Source organism: Hordeum vulgare, chromosome 5H (genome assembly GCF_904849725.1).
Source record: "Hordeum vulgare subsp. vulgare chromosome 5H, MorexV3_pseudomolecules_assembly, whole genome shotgun sequence".
Lineage (NCBI taxonomy): Eukaryota > Viridiplantae > Streptophyta > Magnoliopsida > Poales > Poaceae > Hordeum > Hordeum vulgare.
Window position 1 is genome coordinate 49,314,935 of NC_058522.1, and position 5,892 is coordinate 49,320,826.

Genomic DNA, 5,892 nt, shown 5'->3' on the forward strand with positions numbered 1-5,892 from the left:
GTGCGGGAACGGATCCTCCATAGACCATGGGGGGTGGAACTGAGGCATATGTTCCAGTCCCATCCTTTTCGTGAGATGAGGGAGGTTGCATACCTTTAGCCGCTTCCTTAGAGGAGTTGGCCTCCAAATCGGAAACGGTGGGTTTAACCACTATAGCCGGTTCGGGTGAACTTTTAAATCCCTCAATTAACTCTTTAAGCATGGTCTTGACCTCGTTCGTCAAGGACGTCTTGAGAGCGGCCATAGCCGTATTCAAGTCGTCCCTTGTGACCGAAGTCAAGTCCATGGCCTCGGATTGCCCATGGTTAATTCCCTCTTCGCCTTCCATACTCTTCGGGTGGTTAAACCCTTAATAAAGAGACGTGGCTCTGATACCAATTGAAAGGATCGATATGGTTGGCTAGAGGGGGGGGGGTGAATAGACAACGACCACTTTTTAATTAATCTTAGCAAGTTAAGGTAAACAACATACGGGTTCACAAATAATACGACAATGAGGTGAACCCTAAAGAAGCTAACAACGAGAGCTATTAAGACAAGTAAGATATAGTCACAAGCATAAGCAAATACAAAGTAAAGGATAGAGATAACCACAAGTGGAACTGATGGAGACGAGGATGTGTTACCGAAGTTCCTTCCCTTTCACAGGAAGTACGTCTCCGTTGGAGCGCTGTGGAGGCACAATGCTCCCCAAAAAGCCACTAAGGCCACCGTATTCTCCTCACGCCCTCGCACGATGCAAGGTATCGTGATTCCACTATAGGTGCCCTTGAAGGCGGCGACCGAACCTTTACAAACAAGGTTGGGGCAACTCCACACAAAGCTTGGAGGCTCCCAACTAGACCACGAAGCTTCACCACAATGGAATATGGCTTCGAGGTGACCTCAACCGTCTAGGATGCTCAAACACCGAAGAGTAACAAGATCCGCAAGGGATTGGTGGGGGAATCAACTTTTCTCTTGGTGGAAGTGTGGATCTAGGCCTTCTCAACCAATCCCTAAAGAATCAACAAGTTTGATTGGCTAGGGAGAGAGATCGGGCACTTTTGAGCTTAGGGAGCAACAATGGAGCTTGAGAGGGTAAGAGATAAGGTTCCACAGCTAGAAGAACCCTTTATATAGTGGGGGGAAAATCAGACCGTTTTCCCACTCTCTACCCGAGCTCCAGCGGTACTGCCGCTGTTTGCAGCGGTACTACCGCTGGCACTCCAGCGGTACTACCGCTGACCAGGGGCGGTACTACTGCCGCCTAGCGGTACTACCGCTGGATGCAGCGGTACTACCACTGGAACTCCAGCGGTACTACCGCTGGGCCCCTGGTAGTGCAAAAGCACTACCACCGCCAAGAAAGTCTTCGCAAAAAGGTCCGTCCACGAACTACCGCTAGGCACGCGGTACTAAGCTCCTGGAGCGGTACTACCGTTGATCAGGGGTGGTACTACCGCCAGCCAGCGGTACTACCGCTCGCTGTAGTGGTACTACCGCTAGCCATCCAGCGTTACTACCGCTAGGGCGAGCGGTACTACCGCTGGGGACCAATTTGCAAGGAGGAAAGAAACTCAGTGGCGGGGGCCGCTCCAAAGATGAAGGTAAGGGAGAATATGTGAAGTGTGCGCGTGCAAAGATAGATTCCACCCAAACCTTTCCACTACGGATCCCCTCTTAATAGTACGGCTTTCCTATGACTCAAATAAAGAGAATCATAGAGAGCGCCGTGCTTCCGTTCCATGAATGAGGAGACGAGTCGTCTTGTGCCGTTGACGTGTGTTATCTGAAACCTTAACACACATGGTTAGTCCTTTACGGTACTATCATCAATCACCAAAATTACTTAGGCATAAACTATGCCCCAACACATATGACCTCTCCAAATTCCTCGCAACTATACTCTGTTCACAGGTACACACATGTCAGCTGATGAATCTCTCAGTTCTCATTACTTTAACTCATTTGCAGCGTTTTTGGAAGAAACTCTTCAAGGCTCTTCAGAATCCTCAAGAGTTCAAAATCATCAGCAAAGTCCTCAACTGAAGAAAATGGAGGAAGAGAGAAAACAGAAGGGAGGAAAGAAACTGGAGCAGAACACAGCTGCTGATATTCCTGAGGACATATACATGGACTATTGTATGCCTGATGAACATGAGACAATGGCCAAGAGAAAGATAAGGCTGCAGAAGATTGAACGCCGATGGGCGAAGGAATGGAAGGAGTACAGGTTTGTGACTCCCAAATATGCGAAGAAATTCGCTTTGAAGCCTCCTGGCAGAAGGGCCCCACTTGAGGATCATCAAGTAGCTCATCCATCAAGCCTCAAGACCATTGATGACTATCCAGATGAAAAGGAAAAGCATCTGGCCAAGCTCAAGAAGCAAGCAGAAGCTGCAGTGAGGAAATTTAATGAATCCTCAGCTGCTGCCTCCGGTGCTGCTAATTCCTCAGCGGCAGAAACCTCAGGCTCAGAAATTCCTCACACGCAGTCTATGCCATCAAAGCAAAGGGCTCCAAAGTCTCAAGAGAAGTCTGTTCAGGCTTCTGTCACAAAACCCTCAGCTCCAAAACCCTCAGTTCTAAAACCCTCATTACCAAAACCTTCAACACCAAAACCATCAGCGCCAAAACCCTCTGCACCAATCTCCTCAGCACCAAAATCCTCAGCTCCACCTCCAAAGCCTCAAGAAAAACCAGTACAGAAGCATGTCGTCAAACCTACGACCGCCAGCTCCAGCTCCTCACTCCCAGCTGCAACTAGCTCGAAGACAAAGTCTTCAACACCACTTATGAAGACTTTGGCAGCTACTGAACGTGCACCTCTGCCCAGCCCCAGCAAAATCATCGCAATCCCGTCTGCTTCAGAGGGGAGTGATGAATATGATGATGAAACCCTGCAAGCCATCATCAAAAACAAGCAAGAAAGGGTTGCTCAAGCATCAGGCAGTGCTATTCCTCTGGCCATGGACCCCAAGGTCCTCCTTGACTACATCAATATCTGGTATGAGGATCCAAACACTCCCATTGATGATTTGAAACTTCCTCCTGGCATCAGCCACATGATGGCCACCTTCATAAATGAAGCCAAGTGGAAAGAACAGCAGGCCCGGCAGGCAAAGGTTGCAAAGGCCAAAAAGGAGAAATTCCTCAGGCAGAATCTCCTCAAGCTGACTCCTGATGCACTGGTGTCAACCCAGGCAGAGCTGCAAGTATTGACTGACAAGTATGACAAGCTGTCAGATCGCAAAAACATCAAGCGCAATTTCATCAAGCTAGCCACTAGTGTTGTTGATGACTACAACAAGAGAAAAGCACCACCAGCACCAACTCCTCAGCCCCTGGTTGAGCAGCCAGCAGATGCATCTCCTGATGAGGAGGAAACTCCTCAAGCTGAGGAAGAACACCAAGAACGCCGTGTTGATGAACCGGCCATTGAAGAAATCATCACGGAAACTGCAACTGATGAAATTGCAACCACTGATGAGACTACTCCTGATCCAGCTGCTTCATCAAAGCAGGCTGATGACTCTGTTCCAGCTGGTTGCTCACTACCAGCTGAAGAATCTGTAGAAAGAACACCTTCACCAAAAGCTTCAAAGGTGAAGAAGATAACTCCGTCTGCATCAGACGTGAAGAAAACAAGGGCTGCTGAAAAGGCAGCAAAGAAGAGAAAAGCCTCCTCAACAGTGGAAGAGACAGAGGCAAAGCGCCACAAAGAAACTGAAGAATCTGCCCGTCTGGACCCGGTGCCTCTAAATGTCGCACCTTCATATGAAATGGTCGTCATTGATGACCCAGCTACAAGGGCAGATGAGGAAATGAAGGATGTCGCCTCTGAGGAACACACTGATGAGGAAATCCAGATTATGATAGTCCTCAACCTCTTATTCCTTAGACCAAGACTGCTCAAGCATCAGCTGCACCAGCTGATGAAACTGCTTCTGCCACAAAGCCAGCTGAAGAAAAACAAGCTGAGGAAAATGTACATTCTGAGCAGACTCCTCAAGATGAGGAACAGGCTGACCCAACTCCTCAAAATGAGAAAGAAGCAGAAATTCCTTAGCCTGAAGCTCAACCAGAGCAAGCATCATCTCCCCAGCAAGAAGTACCAGCTGATGAAATTCCTCAACTTGAGGAAAATGCTGAAGAAAATGTACCCGCCCAAGACAATGAATTCATTGTGCTCAACCCAGAGACTACCATGGTTGTCTCCTCCCCCATTCCTCAGCAAAATCTCAAGCCATTTCAGCGCCAGCCATTCTCCAAGCGTCCAAAGTTTCAGAAAGAAGATTTCTTTGAAGAACACATGTATTTCGTCGGCGAGAACCCTTATGACAAGCCTCAAATGAGGCATCTGAAGTTTTGGACAAGGACTCAGATGAACTACTATGCCTCTGTGCTCTGTGTACGAAACAAGATATTCCAGCATAGGCATATTCCTCATGTTGAGCTTGAAGCAATACCCTGCCTGGAACCAGTCCTCAATGTACTACACGATGCAGGTTTGCTCCCTATGTGCTCAGACATATCAGACTGGAATAGTGAGCTTATTCTTCAGTTCTATGCCACTCTGCACATATCTGGAAACGCTGATGACATCAACACTTGGGTGTTTGACTGGATGTCCCAAAATACTCACTACAAAGCTCCTGCTTCTGAACTCCTCAGAGAACTGCCCGTACCAATTCCCCCAGATGGGGCAGTGAAGCTTTATGGTGAGCGTGAGCTGCCAAATGGAATGATGGAAGTCCTCATGAAGCCTTTGGCTGCAGGAAAACCCTCAAGAACCACATTCCTCGTCCATCAGCTCAAGTACACACCCCAGCCTGTCTACAGAATCCTCTGCAGTGTGCTCGGGCCAATCAAAGGCCATGACGATGAAGAAGATGTTGTAGGCCTCATGAAGAATATCCTGTTCAACATCATTCACGGTATTCCTATCAATATCCATGATTTCTTCTTGAGGACTTTGGCCAACAATGCAATGTGCCCCTATGATCACAAGATTTATGCCCCGTGGATCATGAGATTCATCAGGACAAGGACAGGCATCAACTTCCACGCTGATTTCCAAAACCACATGGGTTATAATGCTCCTATCCGGGTCAACAAGAAGACTTTCGAGCCCATCGAAGGAAAAGGAAAATCTGTGATTGAAGAAGGCAGCAGGCCCCTTGATGGCCAGTTCAAAGAGCCAGAAGCATATTCTTCATGGGACGGTACCGAGACTCGTCCAGCAAGCCCTGTTCCTCCTCGCGTGCTGAACACCAGAGAGCGCCTCCTCAGTCTTCACCAGAAGGTGGATCACAACCACAAATGGGTCAAACGCCAGTTTGGTGCCATTGTGAAAACCCTCACTGAAACTCAGAATGCTGTGAAGCTTAATCATCACTATCTGCATGAGGTTTTCGATCGCACCTGGGCTACACTTGCACATCTGAAGACCCAGACTGAGCTTGAAGAAATGAACTTTGAGCAGGACTTTGACTGGTCTGGGCCTCCCAAGAGAAAGTTCAGGCCCATTCCAGTGCCAGACCTTGAAGACAGCTCCTTTTATTCATTCCGCGCTGCTGAATCTGATGAGGAATAACTCGACACAGCAACCGGCCCAAGGAAGAAGACTACCCCCAAGAAGCGTCACGGCTCTTCATCAACCGCCAAGAAATGAAGTCTTCACGGGCGTTAGTCCTTAGTTTGTCCCTTTTTGTCACTTGATGACAAAGGGGGAGAAACTCGAGAGTTAGTCTTCAAGCGGGATATTTTTGGGGCTTATGAACTATATTTAAGTTACAATCTCTTGGCTCTTTTGAAATTTTTATGTAATGAGTTGTAACTTAAGCCCGATGGTACTCTGACGCTTTTGAACGTTTTTCTTCGCATGCTTATTCCTCAAGTTTTAATGCA